Source organism: Calidris pugnax, unplaced genomic scaffold (genome assembly GCF_001431845.1).
Source record: "Calidris pugnax isolate Ruff unplaced genomic scaffold, ASM143184v1 scaffold20, whole genome shotgun sequence".
Classification (NCBI taxonomy): Eukaryota; Metazoa; Chordata; class Aves; order Charadriiformes; family Scolopacidae; genus Calidris; species Calidris pugnax.
The window spans coordinates 15,088,774-15,109,026 of NW_015094510.1; positions in this window are offsets into that span (position 1 = coordinate 15,088,774).

The following is a 20,253-nucleotide window of genomic DNA, read 5'->3' on the forward strand; positions in this document are numbered from 1 at the left end:
AATGTTTCCTTAAACACAGGGGTCTTCCTTATCTTTGATGACTCAGAAATCTACTATTTTGCTTCAAGGGGTATCCTTGTTGACTTTCAGATTTTAATTGCAAGATCTGAACTGTTGGTGCTTATGTTTTACAAGTGAAAACTTCTCAGCATTGTCTTATGCATTTCCTCACAGATGGAAATTCTCACCCTATTTCTTTGCCATTTCAGGTCAGACCAGCGGAGGGTGGACAGCTCTAGTGACTCAAGTGGCCATTTTTGTTCCAAGTCAGGAGGAGGTTTAAATAGTAGCAAAACAAAAGCACAGGGCTGGCTTCTGCAGTCCAGCAGAGCCTGAGAATACACTGAGAGTCCTGGCCCAGGACATCCGTGTGATGGGCCAAGACCTCAGCAGCACCTTGTCCCTCAACCTTGAAGGTATATACTTGGATTTACAGCTGTCTTAGGGTTGGACAGTTACTACATCACCACAAAGGGAAGGAGAAGCCAGAGTGGAACTTCATGTTGCAAAGAGCAGCATGAAAATAACATGAAGTTGCCAGTTAATTTGTGAGTGACTGTGACAAGCAATATATATAGGTGCTTTTAATTCCTTTCCTTTAACCATCATTTCACAACTATTTTAATTTCTCTGTGTTGGGGTAGCTACAGAGGGGTATGCAACAACAAGGGAAAAGCAGTGTCCTGTAGCTTCCTCCCACCTATTCTGCTCTATATATGCATTTACATTTCCCTTTGCTGCAGAAATGTGGTGATAATCAGGACAACTGAGTTTAGAAGATATTTTCTTAAGTGTTTTCTGTCAATCACACTACAAGCATTTTGCATTTTTTGTTTTCTTATCCTGGAAATACTAACATACGTGCATTTTATAGCAAACAACTCTGCTTCGCCAAGGAGCCAAGTTCCTGTCCTTTCCTTGTGAATTCTGGAAGGTCACTACCTTGTGTTCTGGTATTTGAGAATTGGAGCCAATGACCCACACTAGAACAACAACATTTGCCCACAGTATTGCAGTCATGCCACCAATTTCATGGGATATTGACTTCCTAATCGGCAGCCAGTTTTACTGGCAGCCACTACAATTTTTATCCAGCAAAATTATATGGATGGCTTCTTACCAGAACAAACCTAGAAAGCCAAGATGAGGTCTTGCAAAATTCCAAAGGAAACACCAAAGGTGGCAATTCTGTTTTATTGGAACAAACCAGGGAACAGGATACAAGACTTCACTTCGGATTCATCTTCAATATTATTTTTTTTACTGGGCTTATATAGTATGCATTTAATAAGTAATCAGGGCTTTTCTCACCTCTGCTTTTCAGAACCTCTTTTCATTAGGTGACTTTTCCAGCATTCCAGCTGTAACATTGGAGAACAAAATTCCTATTCTAGCCTCATACAGTTTTCCTTCCCACAATAATTTCAGACAGCATACTGAAGGAGGGAAATCTGCTTAGAAGTTTTCTTGGCCTTTTGTGTTATAGAAAGATCACATCAGAAGAGGTGAACCAAATGCTCACCTGTACCAGCGGAAGTGCGTGGGTTTGTAATTTCACATCACACTGTGCCCACACTTCAATCTAGATAACATGGCATTTACCTTGGCCGAGTCAACAAGGTATTAACTGCCTCATGGGAATTAACACAACCTCTGTGTCATCATCAAAATCCTGTTTTACTTCTAATTTATGCCTTATGGAAGTTTTCTCATCAACAAGGTGATCTATGAGCGTGGTGAGGCACTGGAACATGTTGCCCAGAGAAGCTGTGGATGCCCCATTCCTGGAGGTGTTTAAGGCCAGGCTGGATGGGGCTTTGTGCAATCTGGTGTAGTGGGAGGTGTCCCCTGCCCATGGCAGGCAGGGATGGAACTAGATGATCTTTAAGGCCCATTCCAACCCAAACTATTGTAATATTATATGATTCTATGATCATGGCATTTATTATTTGAAAGGCATAAACTGCACCTCAAAATTGCAAGACTAATATTACGAAAAAATCTTTCTAAAAAGGGTTTGGAGTCCTAATAAGGACATCAAATATCAGGGAGGCTCATGATAGAATTACACAGTTCAGCAGGACCATGAACACATCACTCTATGTCTAGTTAACATTTCAGATACACAGTTTGACAGCAGCAGAATGATATGTCTGCATAGGTGGAGGAACAGCTTCATACTTGTGTTGCTAGAAAAACAGACTGGAAGTTCTCAAATCTTTAGGAGAGGAAGAGATGAATGTTTCCCTAGTATCCTAAACAAATAAGTCCTTTAGGATGAGAGTCTAATTCTGCAATATGAGCCTTGTTCAGTAGTGTATTTACTTTGAGGCCTTCAAGGCTATGGACATAAGCAAATAAATGTTAGTCAGTGTCAGTGTCACCAAGGCAGATAATCAATGTAGAAGCAGATACTGTCTTTGGCCTTTATTTTCAGGGGTGCGTGAAAGAGAGTCTGAGAAAAAATGTTGTATCTAAATGTAGGCGGGGGGTGTCTCGTATAAGAGACGAGAAAGACAGGATCTGTGTAGACTCTCAGGTCACCATTGCCACGTCACCACTTTGAAGGCCTGGAGAAACTGAAAAGAATACTGAGCTTCGAAGGATTTGTGCTCAACATAAGGTTATCCAACCCATACTGACTTTGGAAATAATTGCTTTTCCGCCTTCCTCACTTTTTTTTCTTTTTTAAAAAATACTTCATAATTTTGCCTTCCCAGAAGAACCCACTCCTCTTTTTAACCACCCCATCTGTCATTGCTTTTGTAAGGAATCCAAGCAGCTTCTTTTGCTCAGATCCTTTAAAGCCTGGTGTCTGTCATGTGCTCTTTTCCATATCTTTTGCCAATAACCTTTATTGTTTTTTACCCTTGCACAGGTTATCTAAAGGCCTTGTCTTTGGGAGGTGTCTTTCCAAATTTAAGACTTTGGCTGTCATTCAATCCATATTTCTCAGGAAAAAAAAATGAAAAAAATCTGTTCTTTACCATTGCCGCTTGTTGATTTGGTTGCAGTAGGTAAAATTTCTAAATGACAAACTTTCTGTAACTGCAGGAGAGACACTGAATAAAAAAATATAAATTTGTGTTCAATGATGTAGCTCTTGTCCAGTATCTTGAAATATTTATGGAATGTGAAGCTCTACACCATGTGATCTGATTATTCTAGGACAGTTGTACCACCTGGGATTATTAGTAGTTATTGATAAATAACTGGGTCGTCAGGTCAAAACCAGTTCATTAAAAGATTTCAAACACTGAATGAGGTAAAAAGAGTATGGAGAAGAAACAGGCTGGATTACCTCAGCATGAATGACTTGTAGTGCAACTCGTGAACTGTGTGAGGGCACTGGAAGATTAAAAAATCCTGGTCAGATCCTAAGACCATCATGAGCAATGATCCTCAGGAATGACCTTCTTTAGCAGCTACCTGATATGTTGGTGTCCAGAATTACTCTTGATGGTCAGTATCTCATTGTATTGCCTGCTGAAAGAATACACTGGAAAACATTGTTCTGCTTTCAAAGATCTTGTAGTAGAAAAAGCACACAAGGAGAAGGGAAAAGTTAACACAGTTTGGTAGATCAGCACGTAACCTTGTTCTATTTCTATTACACAATTAATCATGTTTTGTTTTGGGTTTTTTTCTTACTAACAGAATTTCAGACTCTGTAGGGGTGGTAAAGGGTAATGAAGGAGTGTTGCTTTCTTTTATGTAAGTAGCAGAAGAAATTAAGGGGTAACAGGAGAAGAGGCAGAAATTGAGAATAGATCCCCTAAAATATATTGTAGAGCATGAAGAGAGTTTATTTTTATAGGCTGAAAGAAATGATTGGTGCTAAACATAATTTAAGGATTATGACTCTGCTTACACTTTTGAGGAAAAGGCTTGAAAAATACTGTGCAATATCTCTCTGGTTTCCTAAAAGGCTATCAGTGGTGCAAAAAACCAAATAGCAGTTTAATCCTCATTACATTTTTTTAGTGATCTGGACACAAAAAATTCGGATTTGGGGCATCTCTGCAGATAAGAAGAGCTTGGAAGAAAAGTGAGAAAGACATTTTCAGAAAATTTGGTCACAACATCACAATATATTTTTCTTTCTGGAAACAAATAATAGGAAGATATCTTTAAAACATTTTAAAATAAAGGATAGTAGCAATCAGTAGGGTAGCACAGATGTAGCTGAAATTGGATTGTGAGTCTTCTGGAAGATTTTCCAGTCTTGATGAGGTTTTACATTCAGTGCAGGTGGAGTTTTCAGGAAGATTACCTTTCAAAGCATCTGCAGGACTTAAGAGAATCCTCTCTATGTACACACAAATCATTTAATAAAACATTCAGAGAAAATACAGCTCACTGGATTTTGGCAGATAGATAAGTGACCAGAAGAAAACTTTCTAAAGCTGATTCACCTCAAAAAAGAAACATATCTCTACAAATATATGAACTAATGCAATTTATTCTAATAAAGACTATCTTTTCCTATTTTTTCCTACATGAAACAGAGTCATTTATTAGTAAACAAGGTTCACAATTCTTCTAAGATGTACCCATATTTTGCTCTGAAGAGATACCTTTTCATCTGCTCTTGAATAACCAGTCTGAGCTGTTGGATTGTACCTCAGAGGCAGCATAACTTCTGACTGAAGTCACCAATAAGATAGCATAAACTACAAACCACTTTATGAATCATGTGAGCCACCGTTGCCCCCAAGTGCCTTTCATTCTCTTGCTTTACTGTTTTTACTGAGAAACAAAAAAGTTTGATGGTGTAGAATTAAGAAAGGGCTTACTCTGGGTTTGGTCTTGGCTGTCTTGCATGACACCATGAGTACCTCTATGGAGAACCAGCTTCAGTTTCAGGAGTATCACAAATTCATCTGTGAGTATTTCCTCATCAGGCACGAGCTCTGGGTGATCAGGAGGCATCAGGAGGCATTGGCTAGACCCTTTCTCCAGTCAGCTGCAAATTCAGGAGAGCACGGCCATCACCATTTATTCAAAGGCCAGATCTGGGCACATTTCACCCAGCTCCCATCCCATGGGGAAGCCACAACCTGAGCACCATGGGTGCAAATACAATTTAGTGACAGAGGAAAAGTACACTGGGCTCCCTCACCTTCACATAATTCAGAGGCTTTCAGCTTGTTTCACACACTCCAACAGGAGCAGCCTTTTCAGCAAATAATGGTGGGTTTCAGTGATGGTGATATCTGGTGGTTTATATACTTTTACATGGCATCCTCATGGTGAAAAAGCTCACCAGCAAGACAAAGATCCAAGTTCAAAGCCTGCAAATGTTACTGTTTCACTGTGTTTTGGAACTAAAAGGGGACACATTTTTAAATCAGCTATATTAAATACTTTCAAATACAAAGCATAATTAAAAAGGGGAACACATTCCCACAAGTTATTTGGAAGGCCAAGACTTGCATGAAATTGAAAACAGAATTACCGGTTTACAAGATAACAATGACTGCAATTTTATGTATAGCCATTATTTATGTGACAGAATAACACTGATCTATTTATATACATTGTGCATACGTATGACATACACAGACTTGAAGAGGACAGTTTTCTTATGACTGTATGATTCAGTATTTTTTCTCTATTCTTCTGAAGCATCTGGTACCAGATTCTGTGAAAGTCCTTATAAGAACCAGACAGACTTTGGTTTGAGCTAAGATGTCAAATCCAACTTTCTAGCTGCATAGAAAAGCCTAGAGGACTGTATAATGAAACTCTTGAAGGAGAATTATGCCTAATAAGGAAAGAAATCTACCTGGTGAATTTTCTTGGAAATAGTAGAAGTGGAACATAAATAGCACTTTTTAATAGCAAATGCTGAAACAAATCTGTATTGTTGCCTTGGAGTCAGCATTCTGCACTGCACAAGAATTCCCTTGTCTATAACAAGAATACCTTTCAGGCTACAAGGACAAGTAAATGGACCAACAGAGCAAGACCAGCTCCTTTAATCTCTTTATCAATGATGCCACTGTCTAATTAGCACTTGATTGTTGCTGGGAAATATGTACCATTGCAAATTAAGCCAGTACCCTTCAGGATGAAAAGGGAAAGTTTGTTGTAAAACTGTACCCACTGGTAATGGCATTAGCTACTGCTAATGATGCCAGCTGCAGTATAACTGATTGGCTGGCTCACTGTTCAAGCTTCTATGGAGGTAACATTTGGGAGAAATTTGCTAATTTGCAGCTCTCTAAGGGTGATGTCATGGTTTACTAGAATGGAAATATTCACCATAAGACATGGACTTGGCTTCAAGCTGCAAGGGAGTCCGGGACTTGTGGGGTTTGCATTGTTGGCTCTTTTAATTATACAAAATATTTCCCACGTATAAGTACCTTTTCAATGACTCACAACAATAGTTCTGAACAGAACTAAATTAAATACAGCATAAATTTAAATACATGTAATCTTATTAGACATTTGCAAGATAATTTTCCTATTATGGCTAAGTGCGTTTGTCAGGGTAACAGCCTTTCCTGAAAAAAAAATAAATGTTCCATTTGGGTGGATAATTTGTTCTCATTATTGTTCAAACTTTTGGTCTGCAAAGTTTAATTATAAGTGACTGCCTATAGTAGTGAATTTTCTCCTCTGAAAAAGTCTAATTCTACAAGGCCCTTATAACCACAGGGCACGCAAAGATCAGAGATGCTGGTACCCCAGCATGCCTGGAGCCCCCAAGTTCAGTGATGTGTATTGAGTTTCTTGCTGGGCTGAAATAGCCTGAACAGTACTAATTCTAACCTAAACACAAGTAAAGAGGATCATTATACTGCTATGCTTGGAAATAACTCGTATTCCATGCCTTTGCCCTAGGAAGTTGGCCCAGGTTCAGTGGAATGCAATGCTGCATTTTGGATTACCATCACAAATTGCTTGCTAGCTTTTGCAGCGATCTTAAACTCATTCTCAGTCACACGGTGCTGCAGCTTAGCAAATTGTGCTATATTAGTCGCCTGTCCACGGACATGACAAATAGATATTGCTCAACCTTCCTCTGCTTTTTTGGACTCACCCTGCAGTCAGCTCTTAGGGTAGTTCCTTCACTGCTATGATAAATGCTTCATGCACTCAGCATTCACGTCAAAAGCCTGTACAAATAGCGAACATTGTGTTAAAATACTTCGAAATATGATTCAACCCATGACCTTCTTATTTCCTGGAATGAACCACCACCTTGCAGGGAAAAAACTCAGTGCAGCAAAGCCCTGATACATGGGTATACTCCATGGGAGGTGTAGGGTCAGGCTCATTCCTTACTGCTAAGCAGCAAAATGAGGTTCTGAAGCCAGATGTTCTCCAACCTGCAGTGTTATAAGAGCACTATAAGAGTCCTCTGCAGGGGACTTGGTTCAGCTAGGATTTGAGCTCCTCTCCAGTGATGTCCCTCTTTCTCTTTTGACTATGAGGCAACCTGAACAAGCCTGTGGTCCTAGGTTGAGCACCTGAGCTGCATGCAGGTGGGTGCAATGAAGCAGAGTTTGACCCTGATTGGGTAATTTTTAGCTGTTTTAGCAATTGTTAATCATCAGTGGTACCCAGGAGCCCTGTAGCATTGGAGGCTGTACCCACACAGTAACCTGATCTAACAAGTAAGTAACATGTGTGTTTAGAAAAGGCCATTTTAAAGAGGTGATATGGTACACTAGTAAACTTTTGCAGATTCTAAGTGGCTCAGAGAATGTGTAAGTTATAGTTTTACAAGGTAAGGAACAGGCCACTGACAAGAAGCTGTGGAGAAGAGATTTTCACCTTCTCAGTAAGGACGCTCTACTGAATATCAGCACCACTCTACAACATGAAGGTTAAAAGTTAGGTCCATTCTGTCTGGAGACAAGGTTAAGCTTTTTTCATTTCTGTATTTGCAAGGTAATTTTATAGAGCATATACTACCACAGTTACATTGGTGATTAGATGAAAGAAGGTCTTTGCCCTTGAGTAATGCTCTTTTGCACTCAGGGTCAGGCTGAAGTTCTTACTTGTGGGTAAAAGGAAACCTTGCTACTTTGTGCTTAACATCTAATGTCTGGAGAGGATTTATCCCTGATAGGCTGGCCTGTGTTTTAAGAACTTAAAATGTATATGAACTTTATTTCTAAAACTGTGGTTTTTTTCTGTTAAGTTGCACTGCATGTCCATTTTTTTTTATTCAATATTTGCTTTTGTTTTTATTTGCCCACAGTTTTCAACAATAAAATTGTCCAGCAAAGTTATTTAAAATTTAGGGGTTTGGAGTATTTGGGAAGTTTGTGGAACTGATTCCTTGAACCCTCTTGTCTCCCAGTTGACAATACTCGATATGGTGCATCTTGATACATCATCTGCTTTCACAGAGCCAAGTAGGATAGAGGAATTTCTTCCAGTTAAGGTATCATTACAGGCACAAGAAAAGATAAGTAGAAATATCATTGTCACATTAGGAAGGGAGGGAAAAGTAGTGTTATTTGATTAAAAGACTTTTGGAAAAGATTTCACAGCAGCCTAGGAAACCTCACACCATATAAACAAAGAGCTTTGCGTGTTGCACATCCCATCAGGATATGCTACACAGTCTGTCTAGGAACAGGGATACCATTGGAGGGGTAACTTAAAAGAGCAGAGAACACTTCACCTTGGAGAATTATTATCCTAGTCCTTGAATCACTGGAAGAATATCAAATACAATTACAAAAATAAACAGAGGTCCAAATTTAAAGACTGGTCCTTTCCAAATAATTGTCTGGAGCACTTTCTCCCAAGTCCCTGCTGACCTTTATGACCTCCAAGAATTTCAGCTACTGGTGATATTAAACTCAGCTCAGATGATTGACAGAAACATACTCATAGATTATACACTTTTAAGTGTTTAATTTTTCATGTGTGCTGCCTGCTGAAGGTCACATAATATGGATTTGCACTGCATATTTTTTGCACAACTGGAAACTGAAGAGATAGTTGCATGAAAATACCTTTCTGCACTTGCAGATTTTCCAAAAGCTCTCTCTCTCTCTGTGCAGTCTGAGCAAAATAATTCCCCCTTGGGTTTTCTCGAAAACGGAGATTTTGAGTCATCTTCCCTGTAAGAGGTTCTGGAAGCTGGAAGGAGGTGAGAAGAATGATGCCTTTATCAGCTCTTTTAATTTGATCCAGTCCTTACTTTTCCAAATGACGTATTCCAGCACCATATTCACAGCTGCTCCATCAAGCTCCTCACCCTTGCATAGCGTAAACTGCGTGGGACCCCATCTTCTAGAAGAATAATGAGCTTTTCCATCTGCTTTTCACATGTTCAGTCATTCTTCACAGGGAAGTATCACTCTGAAGCTCTGAAGCCACACACTGTTAGATGATTGCCCTCACTCTGAAGCCACACACTGTTAGATGATTGCCCTGAATCTTTGTATGGTTAATCCCATTTCCAATGGCAATTTGGTCTGTGCATTAGACTAAACAGCCCATAGTTGCCAAGTAGTTGGCAAATGCTGGTAACCTATGACTGATGTCCAAAATAACAAGAATAGTGGCTCCCAACACATGATTTTTAGATTCTCTGTGTAAAACAGAAGAAGATACTAGTGGTCAAGGAAAGTGTGTCTGGAAAGATAATGAGATAATGACAGGTGTGAAATGGTTTGTGAAAGAAATGCAACTACCAAAGTAAACAGCAGCATTACCAGCCTCAGAGAACTAAGAAATCTGGAAAAGGTGTCTGAAGAGTCTGACAGTGCTTGGCATGTGGCAGAGGGTGCACACAGTTCTGGAGGACAGGACTCCTGGGTCCCTGAGGTCACTCAGTCAGCTGATGGTGTTGGGGAACTTTTCACTGCTGAGCTTGGCACCATTGTGTTTTTATCTAATGAATCCCATCTACTAGAGGACAGTCTTTTTCTCATCAGGACTGGTCTGTGTTCCACACAAGTGACCATGGCCAAAAAAACCAAACTTTCTGCTCGATAAAAATCTAAATGGTGTGTTATGTGGTGACATCCCATGAATTCATTAGCCCTGCACAGTTAGTGTATCAAACTGGCTGGCTCAAGCTTGTCCAACTGAGTTCTCAAACAAATGTAACAGTTAAAATGCCATCTTCTAAATAAAGCATGAAGGGGGGATGGTCAGAGCTCTCCACTGCCTGGCAGAAACAGCAGGAAGGTCCCTGCTCCTGCAGCACAGAAACCCTAGACACTCATGCTACGCAAGTGATGGGCCGTAGGACACTGGAGGGTTTGGGCAATTCAGACCTCTCTATATGATTCAGTTGATGTCAGGGGTTTCTGAGAATACCAACAAACTGGCTGAGAAAGTGGAGAATGAGCTGGCAAATCTGGTGGCATAAAAATAGCTGTCTAGTATGAATCCTGGGGAGTCTGGAGGAAAAAATGCTCTGTACTATTTTAAGGCATGGATATTTCAATTCCCGAAATTCAAGATGTTCCTCTCAAGACAGCAGTAGCGTCCCTGTGAGTCAAGTATGAAGAACAAGGAGCTGGTGAAAAATTCAGAACAAGCCCATTTTACAAGTTATTTTACAAATTACAGTATTTGAACCCTCCATGTTATTTTTAATTCTGATTTCTTTTGAGATGTTTACGTTTCTGAAGAAAAAAAACCAAGACTTTTTTAACTGTATCTTTGAATTTGGGCAATGGTATAAGACCTATCCTTTCCACTAAAATGTTTTTTTTCCCTGAAACTGTACACATTTGTTATACTTAGGTATAAGCAAGCAAACAAACAGAAAGAACACTTGTACAAAGAAAACAAAGTATTTCAGTTTTACTGTGCTGTAGTTTGCTGAGTTTGGTTTATGCTTTTGCCTTGCATTATTCTGACAAAATATGTATGACAAATTTGATGACCTGCTATAACGGGGTTACAGTATTGATGGATAAGGGAAGAGCATAGAGCAAAGGGGATAGATTTAGATTAGATATCAGGAAGAAATTTTTTACTCTGAAGGTGGTGTGGCACTGGGAAAGGTTGCCCAGAGAAGTTGCCCTGGAAATGTTCAAGACCTGGCTGGTTGGGGCTTTGAGCAACCTGGTCTATGGCACTGGGAAAGGTTGCCCAGAGAAGTTGCCCTGGAAATGTTCAAGACCTGGCTGGTTGGGGCTTTGAGCAACCTGGTCTAGTGGGAGGTGTCCCTGCCCATGACAGTGTGGGGTTGGAACTAGATGAGCTCTAAGGCCCCTTCCAACTCTAGCCATTCTATGATTCTTTGATCTGGCGAAGAAGAAAGAGGATTGTTTGGGACAAAAGGGAGCTGAGGGGCATAAGGATTGAGAAATGTCATTTTGACAAAATCTTAACTCTTTCATTCCATTGTTTCTGAGAGGAAAAACCCACTGCTGTCCCGAATGGAATGTATTTAACAGTTTATATAACCAATATAGGATCAGATGAGGGAGAAAAATGTATCTCTATTTCTCGCAGGCTGGGCAAGTCCCATGCTTGCTAGATTACGGAGGTAGCTAAGCAATCCTTCTCTCATAGCAATATGGGAAAGGGAAAGTATTGTTGGCCTTTTTAAATTATTTTTTGTGCAGAGCAGAACAGCTAATAAGATGGGCAGAATGGACAAATTTACTTCCTGCTGAGAAGAATCAATAAACCAGTGGGTCGGCACTCACTTCAAAAGTGGAGTACAGCTTCATTTGCTACTTATGCAAGCACAGCAAATTTCAACTACTTTTATCTAATCTACAGTTTTGGAGATGCCATAACCAGTAGGCTGTTATCTGTTTAGCATGACTTCTTCTCTCTTTCTCTCTGCCTTTTCAGAAGACCTTGTGAAAGATGTAAATTTTCTCCTATGGCAGAAAGAGAGCATCCTTGACATCTTGAATGTGCATGTGGAATGGGAAATCCAGCTGTGCTCAGGACAGCTGTGCACATTTATTAACTCAAGACAAGTAGAGCTGTATCCTTGTTGGGCTCAAAAACAGGTCCTTGAAAAATATAACATATAATATTGTCAGCCAACCCAAAAATCACCTTTCAGGTGTTTGACTGCTCTTGAGAAAGTCGAAGGTTTCTAGGGAACTTTTGTACTAAATTTCCTTAGTACCAAATCAAGCGTTCCTAGGTCTGAACTAATATCTATTGAAATCAATATCTTCAGTTGACATTGAGTCCTTTTTTGTCTGGCTAATATACAGCAAAAGCTCTTTGTCTTATTCTCTTTCCCGACACTACCTTTCTGCTCAGCTTCTCCTACCCTACACATTAAAACCTACTGATTTTCCTTTATGTCTTTATTTGTATTTTCCACACAAGCATAGACATTTACATTCCAGGCACACAGTAGCTGAAAAATGAAAGTGAACAAGCAAACAAATAAATTTCACAGAAACTGCAAGTGATCATTAATGTTTCCAAACTGGTTACATTTTTATTCATTTTCATAGGATCCTAAAATAGTTGTGTCTGTTTCTCAAGAAGAAAGAATTCCAGGGAATATTGACATTTGACACATACTAAAATTTTTTCCACATATTTAAACATAAAAATATTCCCTTAGACCTAAAAGTTCCTTACCCAGTCAGATTTGGGCTCAAAGGACTGCCACTGGTAGCCTGTGCTGAAGAAGAGTGATCTCCAGCAGTACATTAGGAACAAAAGAAGTGTATGTGGCCTGTAGCCTCACAGGGTGATAGAGTAAGCTACACTTTGACTTGAAGACCTACACAGTCACCTGAAATCTCACAAAAATCTCAAAATTGATCTTGTAAGGGTCATAATAAAATTTGACCAGACTTCAGCAGAGTTCAACCTCTAAAGCAGATGTTACTGCAGGGAAGACAAATGTGTGCTCTGTGTCAGCAGTATCACTGTTAGGTCACAACCAGACAACACATCCATTGTTCCTCATGTGGCTGATTCTCATATTCTTTTCAGGATCATAGTAGAAGGAAGCCTGCAGAAACAGACCCTCTCCCCATCTGCTTCCAATATAATTATCTTCTCAGGAAATAATCATGAAAATTAGAAAGGGCTGTCCTGGGTCCTAATACAGGTGGCTCCCACCACATGGTCAGTTACAGTCTTGATAAGAACATCTGCAATCTGCCAACACTGGTTGTAACAGGAGTAGGAGGAGCTCATTTTGCGTCTTCATCCTTTGGCTGACTGCCACGTGCCATGGGACTCCACAGGGCAAGGACATCTACCAGAGGAATTTCTGCAGGGAAGACCCTACTCAGTGAGACCCTCTGCTTCTCTGTACCCACCTGTAAAGAAACAGGTGGCACTGTAGAATGTCCACTGATATTCTGATTCATTCAGCTCAGGGAAGGGGCCTGAAAGGAGGCAAAAAAATAGGAAAGATATTTTTGACCAAACCATCCATTACCCAGTAATACAAATTAAGGAACAATATGTCTAGGGCTATTCGCTCTCCAAGTCCAGTACAGTGTCTTCTTCTTTTGCTTTTCTATTATTCTTCATGACACATTCCTCTATGCCCCACACACCTTTTTTTTCACTGAAGAATCATTAATTTATTTCCAAGGCCTTATTAAAAACACTCTCTGTATTGGTTCCCTCATGAGGCTTGTCATCAGTTCTTGTAGTTTATAACCTGAATTAATGGTGTGGTGTGATTTATAAAATATTGCACAGAACTTCAAGTCAGGCTGATCATCATCTTCTGTTGTTTTTCTCACCAATTTAATAAAAAATATTTTAGGTCTTTAAAAACAATGTAAATTAAATTTTGCCTATTTTCTTGTCAGTTCTTATTATAGTTCAAGTGATGATACGTTTTTTAATCTAGCAGACACTGCCAAACACCTCACAAAGTGTCACTTGTGCCATCTGAGGATAAGATACTTGATGAGACATTTATAAAAGGTACGAAATGAAGTCAAGGGCTCAGTGAAAAAGGAGTAGCATTTGTCTGTTCATACAATCATAGCATCATAGAATCATTCAGGTTGGAAAAGACCCTTGGGATCATCAAGTCCAACCATTAACCCCACTCTACAAAGTTTTCCCCTACACCATATCTCCCAACACCACATCTAAACGACTCTTAAACATCTTTTAGGGATGGTGAATCAACCACCTGGGCAGCCTATTCCAGTGTCTGACCACTCTTTCTGTGAAGAATTTTTTCCTAATGTCCAGTCTAAACCTACCCTGTTGTAGCTTGAAACCATTCCCTCTTGTTTCTAGAGTTAATTACCTTAGAATTAACCTCCTCAGAGAAGAGACCAGCACCAACCTCTCTACAATGTCCTTTCAAGTAGTTGTAGAGAGTGATGAGGTCTCCCCTCAGCCTCCTCTTCCTCAAACTAAACAGTCCCAGCTCCTTCAATCGCTCTTCATAAGATTTATTCTCCAGCCCCTTCACCAGCTTCGTTGCCCTTCTCTGCGCTCGCTCCAGCATCTTGATGTCTCTCTTGTATTGAGGTGCCCAAAATTGGACACACTACTCAATGTGTGGCCTCACCAGTGCTGAGTACAGGGGGACAATTGCCTCCCTACTTCTGGTGGTCACGCTATTTCTAATACAAGCCATGATGTCATTGGCTTTCTTGGCTACCTGGGCACAATTTTGGCTCATATTCGGCCACTTGTCAATTAGAACCCCCAGGTCCTTTTCTGCCAGGCAGCTTTCCAGCCACACTTCCCCAAGCCTGTAGCGATGCATGGGGTTGTTGTGGCCCAAGTGCAGGACCTGGCACTTGGCCTTGTTAAAGCTCATACTGTTAACATTGGCCCATTGATCCAATCTCTCCAAGTCTCTCTGTCGAGCCTCCCTATCCTCATGCATGAATATATTGAAGAGGACTGGACCTAGTACTGACCCCTGGGGAACACCACTTGTTACAGACTTCCAGCTGGATTCTGGGCCCCTATGGGTATAAGGTGCCCCCTTACTTTCCAGAGCCCTAGCCCATTGGATTTCACCTAGCAGTTTCTTGAAAAGGCCAAAGTTAGCCCTCTTGAAATCTAAAGTTTCAGTCCTGCTTGTGGTTTTGTGTGTACTACCCACAATCCTGAATTCTACCTTTCCATGGTCACTGCAACCAAGGTTGCCCTCAACCTTGATGTCCTTCACCAGTCCCTCTTTGTTCGTCAGTACTAGGTCCAGTAGTGCTTCTCTCCTCGTTGGCTCTTCCACCAGCTGGGTTAAGAAGTTATAACCAATACACTGGAGGAACCTCTTAGACTGTATATTCCTGGTTGTGTAGCCTTTCCAGCAGATATCTGGGTAATTGAAGTCTCCCACAAGAACCAAGGATTGTGAGGCTACTTGGACCTGATTATAAAAGGCCTCATCAACTTCTCCATTCTGATCAGGTGGCCTAGAATAAACGCCCACAAAGTGTCCCTCAGTCAGGTGCATTACTATATACTAAAGCATACACTGACCCTGTTCATCGTCATTATCTTAGCCAAATATGCCTAATGTTTAGTACTTCACTGAGTCCTCAGGTCATATGATTCTACTTCCATGGCTGCTCTTGACCTAACCAGATAGGGGACATTGCAACCCAGCATTTCTGGCAGCCCTTTCACCTCTAACTCATCATGAAGCAGCTCAGTAAGCTCCTTCTGAATTCTGTTCCAGCATCCTTGGTCAATCCACACCTGGATCAGCTTCCCCTGCCACTGCACAGAGGAGCACCCCAGCCTTTTGCATCATGATGCACACCCTGCACATCTTGCTCTAAAAGGACTGCATTGGTCATGGTCTCAGTAAACCAAGACCAGGGTTTTAGCAAATGCTCCCAGCCTTGGGATCCTCTAGAAGGGTTCCCCACAGCTGAATCCAGGCAGGGAGAGAGCTAATGGTAGCGATAGCACCGTGACATTTTCCAGGCTCTCTAGATTCTTCTCTCTGAAGTCTTTACTAGCAGCAGGCACACTTTCTGTCCCTCTGCTTTCCTCCGTTAATGAGCTTGGCTGATTAGCCCCCTTGCTGGTTCAGTTTCTCCAAGCCACAGCAACTCAAGCACTGCCCCCGCACTCTTTCTTCATACCTAAACAATGATTGCCCTTTTCACTGTCTTGACCTTATCCCTGTCCTCCTTCAGCTGTCTTTTATCAGTAAGTCACAGCAGGATCTGACTGCTTTGATTTCAAAGTATGGTAGTAGTTTGTATCCTTCCAATTAATTCATGTTCAGAGAACCAACCTGCAGGGTCCTCTCAACAGACAGCCTAGCAGCCAGACAAACTTCAAATCCCCATTTGCAGATATCTTTTACCACCTAAAATACAGAATGATGAAGCAGAAAACCTTTTCGTGCTTTGTGGTTTGACCCTCTGGTAGGCCAGTGGGACCCAAGAATGGAGTTAAAGGCTGTCTAAGGCATGGCTCTAAGGCATGACAGATTGCAAACATGCCAGAGAAATTGAAGAGAGCACACTGGAGCTTTAAAATCTTCAGATTCACTTTGTGGGGTTTGAACACAGCAGCCTGAGCAGTGTCTCCATGCTTGCTACTTATGGCAGGCCCACTTTTATTACTGGTACTGTTCGCAAAGGTGATGAGAGACTTGTTGAAGGACACAAAAAAGGCCTGTCACATCCTACTGACCCTGCCTGACTCATAGCTTAGCACCTCTCTTTGTCCCCACGCAGTGTTCACAGGTCTTAAGAAACAGAAAGAACTTCTTTGAGCTTGTTCTGGGACCCTGACAGAACATAAACTTGATTTTCTACCAACATTTATTTTCTAAATGAATAGCTGCAGTTATATTTTTCCTTGTGCAAATGTTGTCTGTTCTGTCAGTTCTTTGGCTGTTTAGTTGGGGTTTCTTTGCCAATCTGTTTCTTGTTTGTGTGTCCTAAATGTCATTGTCCATATTCCACATCCTACTTGCTCAATACGAACCAGAATATTATGTTGTCTGTTGTTGACTTTTTGACCTGTTTGGGTGTAATGGGAACAGGCATGGGGATTCTCATTGGGTCATTGCTGAGAGCAGAAACTCAGAAAGGTAGAAAGCAGTCCTTTGGCCATAACTTTAATGTCTCTGCTATTCCTGCTGTCTCTTCATGCCTGCAAAGCACAGAAGAAAAATTTCTCAGATCACTGGGAGTTCTCGTTTGCTAGTGCAGTGACAGTAAACAAGAATGATGTGACTGGTTAGAGAAAGGGGAGCCAGTTCAGCAGGGACACGCATCACGCATCTTCTGTCTTACGGAACAAGATGAATGAAACCATCTATACAGACAAGGGGAACAAATCAAGAAAGCACTGTTATGCAAGCAAAGCCTGAAACTGAGAACTAGAAAATGCCTCCCTGAACACAACTGTATTGTTGTTCTAATTTTTTACAGGTCAAAGGTGCATTGAAAGCTTTTAAAACAGAAGTGTATGTAACTTCTGAAACCAGTAGTGCGATTATATACGTTAAAAAGCATGGGTAGATTTGAAAAGATAATAGTTTAGAGACAGATATGTCATTTTCTGACACACTCTCTGTTTTACAGGACTCTTCCTCTCCAGGAACATTTGATTTCTGCTGGTTTTAGTTATTTATGATTTGAATTAATGACTTGGAGACTGAGAAATGGGACCCCGGTTCAGGAAAGCCTTAAAAATGGGCTTCAGCAAGCTTCAAATTGTTCTGCAGTATTGACCTGAATGCCCTCAACAAATTATACAAGACTATATTCTTGGGTGTTATCTGATATGCCACATTCATCTAATAAGTCAAACAATTCTTTGGTCTTTGTAGGGACAGATGTGAGATTTATGCGTCATGAAAATCTTTAATAATGTGTAGGATGTAAAAAAACAGTGATAAGCAAGAGGTACTGAGATGAGAGAAACAGGACACTATGAAGTCATGAACAGGGGAATCTGGCACAGCCAGGATAATACAAAATTATAAATGCATTTATTTAATAGAACTAGATTGCTCCTTGGCATGCAGGGCTGCCTTCCTGCCTCCGTGACAAGCATGCTGAATGGGAATGCAACCTTTTTGGAGAAACTGTGAGATTTTTAATTTGTTGGAGTAGCAAAGGGACTGAAGGATGGCAATTCAAACTGTACGTGACGTGGCTATTGCAAAGGCTTACTTATTCTATTCAACAGTGGGTCAGGAGACTGGGTGCTGCTGGAGGAGCTGAGAATCTCTTATCATGTTAATTCTGTCTTCATTCAGAGTGATCTCCCTGAAGTTTGAAAAAGTGCAGCTTTGTGTCCTGAGCTTTAAGGAGAGTTTGGAGATACAGCTTCAGATTTGGGAATAAACTTATTCCTCTTGCCTACTGAACTCACTGAACCATGCAGCTGACTTTGCAAAGTCCAAAAAAATAGACTGTTTGATCCTCATCAATTCTGCCCTTACTGCCAAACGTTTGCAGTTTGCCTGTTCACTGACTTTGCTGATCTTTCCTTCTGCTCCATGCCCCTGTCCTGGCTTTGCTCCCATGCTCAGGCTCCACAGTCTCCAACAGGGCATCAGTCCCCTTTCAAACTGAGGTCCCTTTTTGTTAACAAGGCACCATTTATTTCCACATATTTCAACCTGTGACTCTGTTCCTTAGTATTTCACTGGGTACCTGCACAACAGTCTCTCGGGGTTGCTTGTTTACTAAATTTGAAGTCCCATTACTGACTTCCAGAGTAAGGAGGCAGTCAAGACTATATTAATTTTTTTCATTCAACCCATTTTTCTCTCATTGCCATCCTCATCTACCATTTTCTCCTCACTCCATCTACTGCTCAAAAGATGTCTCTCTCCAGGTGCTTCTTTTATTCTCTGGCACTAAATCTATGGACTGTTCTAATCCTAAGCCTTATTTTATTTTTGATGGTTAATTTCCAGCTTGTCAGATACCTCTGGTCTTGAATGCTGTGAAAAACTGGAAGAATTTTTTAATGTGAAGTCCACAAACCTGTTGCGTCTTTCCCTGTGAGTGTCAGTTTGAGGGTAACTCTGCTCTCACAACCTGTGATGTCTGTGTCTGAGTTAGTCACCCCAAATTGCCATCATAGCCATTATTGGCATTTTAAAGGTGGAATTTCTCTGATCCATTGTAGATATCTTCAATAGGATGATGTGATTAGCAGCCTGAATTAATCTATTTCTTTCTCACTAATTTCAATGGAACTTTAGAGTGGCTACTCCATGTGGGTCCTACCCTTAGAAACAGAAATGTTGGGCAAGTTTAGTATAGTACCAGAAAGTCATCACATCAAAGATCTTATCTGTTCTAATGTGGATTTTCCATCTCCTGCTTCATTTGCAATATGTAAAAAGATGATTCCTTCACTGGTGGCAAAGCTGGAGCTCAGAAAGGTGGACTGATTTCCTAAAGTTTGCCAAGAAGCCTTTATTCAGCACTGAATTATTATAATGGTGTGGTCACTGATACTCAGATTGGGAGAGCTGGAACCAAAACATCCTGACCTTGTATCTGTTACCTATTCCTTTAGATGGCAGTACCCACAGAGAGATGACAAAGAGGATGGTCCTATTTTCTTTTCCCTTGCACCCCAAATTTGCCCACACACCCCAGCTACAGAGATGTTTGGGAGATTTGTATGGCTGATAACATCATTACAATGTCATTCACAGGATGAGAGAAAAAAACCACTTGGATTTACAATTAATATTTCGATCTGTAGGTGAAAAACTGTGGGCATAATTTACTATTGCAAAAAGGGTCTTGGGCATTAGGATCTTGGGCCCTCTAAAACATTTTCTCCTTGACAGTTCCTGTGTCTCCAATTTCACTCTCTAGAGAAAAAAAATGCTCCATTTTTCTGTAGGCATGTCCATGCAAAAGATGAACATCAAATTCTGGCAGTATCATTCAAGCACAAATTCTAATGTTATGGCTGCCCCTCATGCCTTCCAGGAGCCAGAGCTGTCTATTTTCTGCAACACCCTGTAGAGCTGGACAACTTTTACCTGACAGCCGGAATAAGATAAAGTGGATATAGTTTGAAAAAGGAGCCAGATTTCCTACTCTATACAAAAAAAACTGAAGGAGAAGGACAAAGAAATCCTGAAGTGCTTCGTCCTGAGTCCTAAATCAGACACTACATAAAATACAAAAGCTCAGGCTTGAAAAGATAAGGAAGAACAACAAGAAGTGGCATGTATTTTGCCCTGTATGATTTAATGGTAGTCAGGTGAACGATTTGTATGAAATTAACTGACATCAGGCCTTGCAGCTTGATAGAATCTAAATGTACACTCTACAATAGAGTCTAAATGTACACTACATTTCCTTCATTTCATTTTTTTCTTCTCCTCATGCTTCT